This window comes from Rhopalosiphum padi, chromosome 3 (assembly GCF_020882245.1).
Source record: "Rhopalosiphum padi isolate XX-2018 chromosome 3, ASM2088224v1, whole genome shotgun sequence".
NCBI lineage: Eukaryota > Metazoa > Arthropoda > Insecta > Hemiptera > Aphididae > Rhopalosiphum > Rhopalosiphum padi.
This window is the reverse complement of record NC_083599.1, coordinates 11,726,794-11,740,333: the sequence shown is the minus strand read 5'-3', so window position 1 is coordinate 11,740,333 and position 13,540 is coordinate 11,726,794.

Genomic DNA, 13,540 nt, shown 5'->3' with positions numbered 1-13,540 from the left:
CCGCGGGTTCGTCATATCGTAAACAACACGGTATATTATGATCGTGTAACTTTTTGGCGGTCAGATCTTTCCTAACGTGACGTTTGCATGAGCTTGAACCAAATCTGGATTTTAACGAACATTACCGTGTTCGATGTTGCTTACATCATAAAGTTGGGCGCGAAAAATGAACAGCGGGTGAAATACAAAAACTGTACGATATTCAAACAAATAAACGACGTAACCCGTACCTATACTCCGTCTACGATTTACTCCATAATAAGTAGTACCTAATAGTGTGACGAAATATAATAGTAATTATAGCCTATAGGTACCTATGATATAGATACTATTCAATAATCAATGATGGTATCTATCGAATAAATCACCACACCACGATCTCTCAAGTACAATAAATGGATATATTTAATATATAAATATATAATAGTAAGTAGGTACCTAATTACTAATTAGTAATGATGACATTGATGAAAGTGCTACACAATTATTACACCGTGCAGCATACGATTTTAACGAATATAAAATATCTTAGACGATGAATTTATTCATAGTTTGTATAGCATGTAATTTTGTCCAAATTTAAAATTTAGGTATAAATCTAGTTTAGTGTCCACGAAGTTTTCTAAATTTTTTTTCTACCACATTGATGGGGTTTTTTACGCTGAATACGATTGTGCAATCAGAATTAAGCGGTAAAATTTAGTTTTAGAGTCATAACACTTTGATGTTGTAAATATGTTAAATAACTCAATAGGGCACTGTTATCAGTTATCAGTACATTATCGTATATTTATATTTATTATTATTTTTTAATTTTTAGATATTATATATTCCGTGTATAATAAGTAAATAAACTATAAAGCAATGTGCGAATGCGTAAAACACGTATAATCGCGAACTTCATGAGGCAGTAGTTTAAAAACAAATGATTTTCGCCAATTTGTTTTTGGACCATAATTCTTAAAAAGTTGACTAGCAGACTTACTTGGGGTGGTGTTGCATACCAAATCGAGGGATATTTTCGTTATTAATAGTCCAATCGAGAGAGTGCCTCCCTCGGTGACTCGGTACAACAAAAATGCATTTTATTTTCCCTATGGCTAACTTGAGATGTTGTTGCATAGCAATTTGAGGGATATTTTCGTTTCTAAATGTACGAGCGAGTGCAAAAAAAAAAAAATGAAAAATTCGCGTAATTGCTAGATTATAAAAAAAAGTGCAGAAAATCAATTTTTGTAAAAGATAATCGACCCTGCTCATCAAGAATCGTAAGGTACAACACACTTGAAATATCTCGATATTAAACATACTGGGTATTAAGGATTATAATGTAAACCGAAAATTTTGATCAGCTGTAACTTAAAAACTATTGATTTCCGAATTTTTTTTTTGCCTCATCATTCTTAAAATGTTGATTTACCTAGGTTTCTAAAAAAAAATTCAAAAATTAGCGTGAGCGCTAAACTAGATTTGTAATAAAATTTATCATAATTAAGTCTATAAACAAAAATTATGTTTATACCTATATTTCTTTAAATTTTTTGATTTTAGTACACTTAATCAGCAACTTCTGATGATAAACTTTAAAATTAATACTTAAGACTAGATTATAAAAATTACATATTTTAAACATTTTCAACTGCTAAACAATAATTTTCAAATTTTAACTTATTTAATTTTTTATAACAAATATTTATAAAAAAAATCAAAATGTATTTTTAATACTTTTATACATTTTTAAAACAATTTATATGTAATCTTGTATTTATTATTATTTCAAAAATGTCAAATATCTTTAAATAATTTAAGAGTCAAAATATTTAAAAATTAAAGTATGTATAAAAATTGATCATTTACACATTTAGAGTAAATGTCAAGCATATACGGTTCAAATTATATAAAAAAAAAAATTAGACCTGCATAAAAATCCAGTTTTTCCTTGATTTTTTGGTTTGTTTTTCCAAGTTATAATTTCAAAAATACTAGAAATATTTTGACTTTTCTACAGTACAAACACTACTAACTAGATCAAATTTTCTATCTGAAACCACTCTCACAGTTGAAAATCGAAACATTATTGTTCGACTATTTATCGTGTAACACACACACACACAAACCGCATTATTGTAGTCAATATATTCATCGCTCCGCTCAAAATTTAAAATGTGCTTAGATCCGTCAGTCGTTATTCATTTATATTGTTAATACTGTTAATACGTATAACTTATGTATATTATATTAATATATTATTATGAATAATTCTAATATTTTTTCAGTATGAAAATTAGAATAACTGAATAAGAATTGTGATATACCGTTGGAATTGGAATTGTCTATTTGAGCCTTGAAAGAAAAAGAAAATATTTTTATGGTAACAATAATTTTTTGCACGTACAATTTACATATCACATAAGGTTGCATAAAAGTCTCGTCAACGCTTATATTATTTGGTAATGATAACGTTTACGACTAACACACCGGCATGGTCGACAGTTAAAAACGTAAGATAATAACAAAGAAGTTGCCTTTAAAATGTTCCTTAGAATTTAATTGCGACTCGCGAGGCTCCTAACATTAATAAAAACAAATATGATTTATTTTCACCAGCTATAGATTGTTTGGATTTATTTAATAAAAAATAATATTTCAGAATTGTAATTAATAATTTTAAAAATTATATTACTTTAATCCTTTAAATAGGTATTGTAATATATTTCAAGTTTCTTTATCTTAATCTTCTTTAAAATGTCACTGAAGTTGCTAGTATACACCCCTTGAAAAAAAAACTGATGAGACATTATTATGTTTTTGTTTAAATATGACAACACCAATCATAAGAGAACAATTTAAGTACCTATCTCAGAGAAAAGCTAAATATACTGAATAATAATTGTTAATTGTATAACTGAATTCAAATGTATGAGGGAGTTGCTAATGTTGCTATATTTCTATCATACATGAACTGATGAATACATGATACATTATGCATTTATGCACCGTAGGTCGCTGATTAAGTAATATAATTAATTTAAGTAGACACGGTTATTTTTTAGATACATACTCGAATTAATACATTAATAATGTGTATTGTGCTCGAGACATAAGCACATATTCTAATGTTTTTAAATGTTACGAATAAATCATGATATCATAGAACAAACATTACAGATTTACAGTAATATTAAAATATTAAATTGTAATTAAGTTATTAGTAGAGTATATTTAACAATTAATGCTGATTTGACATATTTCAATCTCAGATATGGCACTATGGCAGTCCTTATCATAGCCATAATATTATGTTAGATATATAGTGTTTTGGTTAGGCCATTACATGACCCATTGATACTTTTACGTTAGTCCGTTGTATCATTTATTTTATTATTATCAATCAGTATTATAATTTGTTTATTAATTTAAATTAAACTTGTTTATTTACTTTATTAATCTATATTCTATTTCATTCAACATCGATAAGCCGATAAAGAGCATTTATTTAATGTGAGTACTGAGTAGGAAAGTCACAATAATCATAATATGTATATTTTATAAGGATTTGAGTGTTAGAAGTTAGAAAACAATAAAGGTCATCATCAGAACCGTGCCGCGGGGGAGGGGGGCTAGGGGCATGCGCTGTATTTTAAATTGTCATTTCCGAGATATATTAGAGTCTGAGAAAATTTTAAATAAACAAAAATATCGATTGGATAATATAAAACTTATAAATTTTATATAATATTAATTTTGAGTATAACTCTCGGGGACACATTGAAATATTGAATCACTCAAGATAATGTACAATTAATAAAAATAATTTTTGGAATAATAGTTTTGACAACAAAGCTCTTTGAAACTCCGACATAAATTTTATTACACCACGTATAAATGTATAATACTTAGGTACCTATGTACATATCATTTTATTATTCATTATTGTATTATATTATCTAATAATCTATAGACTATAGCCTATAGGTAAGTAAATATTTTTGTATAAAAGTAAATCTATTTAGTTGATAGTTATTTTTTTTAATAATTGATTTAAGTGTTGAGCCTTAGTAAAGATTATTATTGAAATAATTCAATAACTATATTTATAATATGATTTCCATATGTCCTCCTATAATACGCATTATGCAGTGCTTGCTTGCTTGCGTGAAGGAAAAATTAAGTGAAATGAGAATGGTCCCAAACATCCAAATAGGCGCATAATATAATATTATGAAAGCTGACGTATGTGGTAACGCCATCTACGGCAAACGCTCGGAACTTCGCTTTCCGAATAATACATACATGAATAATAATTACTATACACAGTACAGGTGGTGTCTTCTTCTCGTTTGTGACGGTTTCGATGTTTTCCCGTAATATATATAAAGAACAACGCATAACCGTTCATTGTACCGTCGGATAGCGGTGCCCGTTGTGTTGATGGCGGTTGACGGTGCTTGTTGCTTACATACATTTCTGTTGTCGTCAACATTAATAGGAAACATTCGTCTTTATTCCCGAGCATTAAAATGTTAATGCTCCAAAGTCGAAATAAATAACGCTATCGTCGTTGTATTACGCCATACTTTAGGAATAAATAACACACATCACAACACCATTATTTTCTTCTTTCTTCTCTATCTGCTGTAGTATTGCTGTCATATAGTAGTACCACGGTGAATTTTTTTTTTATAATAAATTAAACGCGTATTGTATTAATTTTAATTACATTTATTAAAATATAAAACTACTGTTAAACATAAATATTTTTAAATTTTTAGCTGAGCGATGTATGTATTTGGTTTTATACGAGTAATTAGTAATTATCTGTTTATTAATTTTTCACAAGTAAAAACACAATCTATACAAATTAATGCACAATAAGTATTTAGGATAAAAGTCTATACATAACTACTTGAATAAGAAACCACCCATTAGTGACACTTAGCTTAGCTTGGCGATTATTTAAATTGTTGAGAGATATTTTTAATATAAATGGTCACGACACCATTTCCTTTTGAATCTGCATTGTGGATTTTCTGGAATTGTGAAGGTATGTAATTCTTTTATTAGTGGGTTGGAGTGATTTTCTAGTTTAGAAAAAAACTGTTTATAGACGGATACTTTTAATAGAAGAAAAATGATCAGATTTTCAATCTTGAGGGAAATTTCAGGAAGTGAATTTGATCTAATTTGTACTTTAGACGATAAAAGTAAAAATACATTTCTTAATAGTTTATTACCCTCGTTCTTTATATATATATTATTATTATATCCTTATAAATCTTAATTATTAATAAGAATTTTTTCCAAATCTACTTTTTATAAAAATTCTTTTTCCCTACAGATAATTAAATAAATCAAAATACAAAAATATTACACATTTTAAATTCTCAAAATATTATTAGTAGACTATGATAAACTAAATCGTCTGACTATAATTTTCACTAATTGGACTACCTACTCTTGTCAGTTGTTGCTGTATCTTAGTATTACCTAATTATTTTTGTTTGTTATGTGATTATGTGAACAACAATTTGGTTAGGTTAACGAAAATGATTCGATCGCAATCGAATATATTGTACCTAAAATCATTAAATTTCAATATTAGCATAGGTTGGCAGAAAAATAATATTAGGAAATTTATAAAAGATTATCTTTTATGCTACACAGTCTCTGAAAACATTTGTGTGTTTATATTGTCGCTTATATATTATATTGTAAAATCAATTTTTAATGATGGGAAGTATAAAATTATCAAGAGATTATAAATTAATAAAATTTATTTTAATGATCATACGTAGGTACGTTGTTAAGTATTTTGGGAAAAATAAAATAACATGACTTTGTATGAAAGTGAGTTCTCGCAAATGCATCAGGACAATGTATGCTGAATTGCAACATAAAAATCCTGTAAAAAAATTCCATATAATTATTTACCCGATACAGAAGAAATAAATGTTACTAAATGTATATAGAAAATTAAGGATCAAGCAACTTCTTCTAATATAATAAATTTTGTAGAAATTTTACTAAAAAATGAAAATACATCAAAAATAAAAACAAAAACTTAAGTTAGAATTCTCTTAAAGACACGGTAAAACGAATGCTAAAAAGAAACAATGATCAAAATACAAATACTATACGTATATATCTATTTTTCCCTATAATCAAAAGTAATCACATAAATTAAAACTTATTATAAAATGAAATAATAATTTGTTATTATTTATTAACACGTCATTATATTTTATAAACAATTAATTAAAATTGTATTAGAAAAATGTAATGAGACGGAAATTTATCTGGATCCTTTCAGAGTCCATGTAGATTTTAAAAAGACTATGGTTGGAGTTTGGAGCCTTGGAACGTTAAAAAATACAATTTCATACAAATCATAACTGTATTAAAAGATGTTTTTATTAGTTCACTCAAATTACATAGAAAAATATGTACAAAAATAATAATTTTAGTAAATTTTGTAGAAAACTAATAATAAATAATAATAATAATAATAGTAAAACTTATTTTTATGTTTAACATTTTTAAAAAACCTAATTAACTTAAACTAACATTAAAAATATCTATGTAGGTAGGTATATATAATTAAGGCAGTTGATTTATTAGAATACCTACTCGACTACTTCCAAATATATGAGAAAAGTGAAAATATAAATCTCGATATAAATTATCCCAAAAACTTACGGTATTTTTTTTTTATTTGAAATATAATTCAATAATTATTATTTATTACTCAGCTTCTTAGGTATAAGTAATAAGTTTAAATGGATAACAATTAATTGTTCTGCGGTACGACATTTATGAAAAAATAATAAAATACCTATTCCAGGAGCCAGTAGATGAGATAACTATAGGCTATAATATAGGTTATAGAATATAGATATATATTATTTGTTAAGTATCAATAAACAAATAGGATTATAAAATAAAACTACTTTTACAGTAAAAGTATAATATTATGTACATATAGTGAAGAATAAATAATATCATTTATTATATTATCTATTACCTACTTATCTATCAATGTATTATTCATTATTACAGATATTTTTAAATTACATAGGTACTCTTTAATATAGTTCATAGAACATATAACTTTATTATTTTATAAAATTGATCACTATTAATTTATTTAAGGTTGTTAATAAATAATAATTGTTTTTTATATATACAACAAAATTCTAAGCTTCTTATTGTTTATTGTTTATACTATAGTATTTTTAATTATTTCCGTACAATAAATATTAAATTAATTAATAATATTATATAACGTTGCGTCGTTGCTTATACTAGGTATTTTTATTGTTTTATTTATTGTTTACTGACATTATTTGGGGTAGTTTGTTTATGTTATATACCTATATTATACAATACGTATGTTATAAACTTAAATAATAAGCGTCTTTAATATTATATACATACTTTACAATTTTTATTGATTAGTGTTGTGTTGAATGACTATTGACTATATGTTGTCTAATTTATTAAATGATGTAGTTGTTATTGAACTAATAATACCAGACATAACCCAATTGTTACTTGGTTTATTGTTTTTTTCTGTCTATAGTGTGTGCTATTTTTAATTATTAGTACAGTTATGTAACTCAATCTAACTTATAAGTGATTGTAATTTATATTTCTTTTATTTCATTCTAATAAGCTTTTATTGCGAATTGTTTTTCTACTCATTTATAGGAAACACTTTTCATTAACTTGTATTATTTTCCGTTGTGTAATTATGACAAATTAATATAAATAAGTTGGTTACGAAAATATTGATTTGTGACCTATAACTTACGAGTCAATAAATACTAAAGTGAATAATGACAACGACAAGGATAATATGTGATATGGATTTGATCCATCATATTTGATTTTTTTTTATAGATCTACCAAAAAAGCTTATTACAATAAAAAAATTAAAACAGATGAACACAAATTTGCTATGTTGTCCATTTGTAAGACGGAGACAACACAATTTAAGATTTAACCATTAGTGATACTGATTATTATTAATGATCTTGCTTTAATGATCTTTAAATCTTTAATAGAAACATTCCTATATTACATCTGACTTCTGAGGAAGTAGGTAATATACAAGTTTAGTATTTAAATTCAACTACCTATTCAACAATCTACGATTAACTTATTATTATTGTAGTAAGTAGTTACACTTATATGTTACATCAACTTATGCAGATGCAAGACGTAGCTATTAATTGTCTAATAGATAAGTAATTTTAATTTGGAGGCTTGAGTTTCGCCTAAAACTTTTTTTTTAAGGCATTATGTAATGCTTTTTTTGTAAATTATAATAGGTTAGGTTTCCCTATAGATTTGAATCCACCCATATAAAAGTTATGTATAATATGTCACTAATCAGTAATCACTAATCACTATATAATTGCTCTACCAAATAAGAAATATGATAAATAGGAAATCAGATTTTACATAATATTGTTTACTTAATCTTCCTATCTAAGTATTTGGCTAGTCATTACTGTTATTGAATGATAACATTAAATATTATTATTATATCTAATATTTATAACTGTAATATACGTATAGGTACATATTTTAATGTTCTATATTTCTTTAGAGGTCCTAATAAAGACGTGACCATATAATATACACCATAGTTTATAATAGGTAATGATCTATTACTATGTTCTTGTAACTTTAATGCAATAATCAAAAAAATAAATTTAAATAGGTAATTAAAGTATTAAACATTGAATTTGTAGGTACCTACTACCTATTTACTAAAGGTCTACGGCATGTCCCTCAATTTGTCTCTGTCAATAAAGAGAAAATTTGAAAATCTATAAAATTGAGCACCTAGGCTATCTTATAAAACAATATAAGAAAACATAATAATTTCTTTAAAAATTCATGCCTACAAAATTGCATTAGATTTATAATTATAAGTAATGAGCAATAATTTGCAAAAATTGTGTTATGAAATTTAAATATGTATGATAGAAATACACGCATAAAATATGTGTTGATACTTGTCACTTGATAATACGAGTTTTCAATTAAATGTAAATAATGTAATAATCAAAGGCTTTATTACTTTATACATTTCATATTTACATAAAAAGAGTTTAAGCACCCTGCTTAGTCCTTACTTTTCTGAATCAATATGTGCTTATTAAATTGAGTTTAAATATATGTATATATAGATACTTATACCTACTTTACATGTGTGTGTGTGTGTGTGTGTTTGACGTACTTACCTATTTAAAAAAAATTGTAGGGGGGATAGGCTAATAATAAGTGGAGTAGTTTACAGACATAAGAAAAATATAGATAGAGAAAATAAGATAAATATAATATAAGCCTTATTTATCCTTTTGTGAGTTTTATATTAATTAAAAATAAAAAATCCTCAACATTTTGTTAACATGGCATAATATTATAATAAGAAATTTTTCACAAGTTCAGAAATCCAAAAAAAAAATTTTGACATAAATAATTCTTATAAGTAAAGTCGATTTGCTTTGTTTACAATTTGACGCAAAATTTGATTATTTAAAATAATTTCCCATACAATTATCACATACATATTTGTATTCCAAAATTAACTTTAAGAAGTTAAATATTTTTTTATATAATATGAAGTCAATGCTTTGTTAAAAATAGTTCCAAGTTCCATAAGCCCTTATGATATTTATTCACAAATTTTTTACTACATACGATTATTTTAAAACTATGAAATAATGAAAAGATAGTACAAAAGTGTAATTTATTGTAAAACACATTAAGAGGACGTAGAACCCACACGAGTTGTCTCCGTCTTACACACGTGTGACATTGCAAATTTTCGTTAACCAGTTTCAATATTGTGCTGCAATGTTAGTTTTGATATTAGAGTGAACTGACATATTATAAAATTTAAAGGTAAGATTATTATCGTCCCACGTAGCCTTTTATTGGTATTATTATTTTTAAGTAAGTTATGATCTATTTGAAACTATACATTTTAAAATGATCATAACTTGTTCTACGTCCTCTTAAAAGAAAATAAATTGGTATTGAAAACCAAACAGAATTATAAATTAGAATAATTATTAACCTATAGAAATATTAATACTATCTCGTTAGGTTAAAATAAGTAAAAAAGGGTAAAATATTCAAACATGTGTATTATTACTAACATATAAACAACATTGTAATAATAAAAAAATGATAAAATAGGTTACCTATTATTAATATGTAAAAGTGAATAATAAGTTACAATCTATAATATATTATTATATTATTATCATAACCCGCAGCCCACAGGCCGCAGGTGTACGTATAGCCGTGTAAGTGACATTTAACCACATGGTATTTAGAAGAAATATACATACATATATTATAATATTAAATATATTATATAGCTTCACAACTGACACAAATGACAATTATTATTAATACAATATAATTTAATAATTTAATATACATATATTATTAAGTTTACAAGTACAAAATATTAATTTGTATATTATGAAAGGTAGCCAGTACTCAGTAGATATAAGTACTATCGCACTAGGTATATATAAATAATATATAATATATCTATATCATATTACACAATTGTACTGCATGCAAGATTGACTTACAATTACAAATTATAATAAATTCTTAAGACTGCAATAAAGACAGTGTATTATAAGTACACCTATAAATTATAATACTTATTTGGCTATTTATAACATATATTATTAAAATTATTTCAATTTAAATATAATATCTAAATACTTATTATTTAAAAAAAAAAAAAAAAATACAATATATATTAAATATTATAATTTAATATATACCTCCCATAGCTTTTTTTTTTTAATAATAATATATAGTAAATTATAACTTATAAGTAATAGTATCTTAATACATTTTTTTTTTATTATTAATACTCATTTAGTTATAGTAAATTTTAGTAAAAATCTAACACGAGAAAGCAATTAATAGTTTAAATTTAATTTCAGATATTTTAAATATAGCCATTAGTCACATAGGAAACAAAATGTTAAGATATATGTATATATTTAAAAAAAAGTTGTCAAGTGGTTATCGCTCTGCTGTACAATAGGTGTTGAATGGGTGCTTAACTGTGATGGATATATCACATTTTATTTAAATTATGCATTGTTGTATACGAAAAACGATTCCGAGTGGAGACAATCTATAATACCATTAAGTATATATTTGCATAATATATGTTATATTTTTTGATATTACTATTAAATTAATTTATTTTACTAATCATAATACAGCTAGTAAGTCAAATTAATTGTTGTTGAAAATATTAGATTTGATGATGTCATTGTGTGTAAAATTGTAAATTAATTAAAATATAATTATGTACGTAAAAGTTTTATGTCATCGCCACGAATAATGTTTTTTAATAATAATTTTAACAAAAGAATGAATATCGTTATTCATATAGTTTAATATATAATTAATTATAAATTTGAACTTAAAATGTTTAAAAATTAAAAATATTATACTTATATAATTTTTAATTTCAATATCAACAACATATAATAGAAATTTCGTATTAAATTTTAAAACTTTAGTTATAAAAATTGCACGTTTAAAAATTGTAACTGCAAAATAGTTTGAAAATGTTCATAATAAGTATCTACGGTTATCCGTTCTTAAATTACAACAAAATATAAAAAAAAACTTAAGAAGAAATAATTATTCTACGGTTGAATAAAAATGTAAAACTCAAATGCTCATAATTAATTTGATTTTCTCGTAGACATTTTTTTTAATAAAGTAACTCCTATTAAATTTACAAATCTCAATTATAAAAATAATTTGAAAATTGTCATGATTTTACGAATTTAGTTGAAATTTCCAATTTAAACGCTTATAATATAACTAATATTGTGATAATAAATTGTTGATATTTTTTTATTGGAATCTATTCAATTTGTATGCATTTTTACCCAACAAATAATATATTTTATGGACATGTATTAAAAAAAATAATAAAAAATGTATTATATCTATAAATATTAAATAGCTTAAAAAGAATTAAAATGTTATGAAAATTGTTAATAAGTGAAGGAAATACAAATATACAAATATTCTGTGAAAATTTCAAATGTTTAAGGTTATTCGTTTTTAATTTACATAAAAAAAAAACAAAATCAATTTTGTCGAAAACTGGTTTTGTGTAAAATTTCCGTTTTTCCTTAATTTGTTGTTTGACACTCCCGATTACTTTAAAAAATACTGAAAACTTTTTATCTTGACCTTTAGATCCAACTTTCTTTCAGAAACTTCTCTCAAAATTGAAAATTGAATCATTTTTTTGTTAACTTAATACTTATACTTATTGCGTATAAGTACACACACACAAAACTATACTTATAGACATAATAATTTAATTTCACTAACAATCAAGTATCAAGACAAAGTTGCAAGGTTTTGAACAATAATGTAAATTATTTGACTACGATTTAATTTTTAATTTTATATTAGTATTAATGTATATGTTACGATCCTGGTGGATAAATGGTCACTGTAAACACTGCAGACCAGGAATTATACACAATACCCGAGTTTTTCAAGCCATGTGGATAATTCTATACACAGACCAAACATTGTATACAATAGCCTGCAGACTGATTATGCCAAGTGGAAAAAATTAATAATGAGCCTAATTTAATAATAATAAAAAATATTAAGTTTAAATGTAATACTTATTTTATTTTACACTTATTATTGATTAACATTGGAACATTTTTTTATTTATTTATTAATATTCATTTTAACTTATTTATTTTGACACACACGTATTGTATTGTCATTATTGCATTTGGAGATGCATAAAATTCTAGTAGCTTTACACTTGCATCTCCTTGTTTTGTATTTATTTTTACCATAAATGTAGTGGTTATAGCCTCGACCTCCTATGTTGAAAAACAGCCTGACTAGTTCCTTAAGTGACAATTGAATGTTGAGTTCATCATCAATACTAAACAACTGTTTCTTGCAAATTGTTAACTGATTTCTATTTTCTACTGTAATAATGTTGTAGTTTACTTTTGGTTGTACCTAATTTGTAGTATCCGGTTTCTACACTGCAAACCAAACAAACCAAACCAAAAGTGGTAAAAATATCCAATAACATATAAGCTACTTCCTCAGCATGTTTATGAGTTAAAGGGCGCGTAAGTTCACAAATATTTAAGATTTAACCTGATGATTAAATTATACTTCTCTCAGTTCAAATCGATAAAAATTGTTTCTTATGATAAGTTACTGAAATAAACTTATACTTTTACTTTTTAGCATCTACGTGTTATACACAATGACCACACCAGTTTTAGCATTTTATACAATGACTAGTCTATATGGGAAATAAATATTTATAATTTACATTTCCCAAATATTACGTGCATTGTATACATTGCCCGGTCAGTGTTTACAATGTCCAATTTTCGATTTAGACCGTAACATATATATAGAGAAAGATATAGTATAAACGCATAATATAATATAGACATTTAGTACATTATAGTAATAT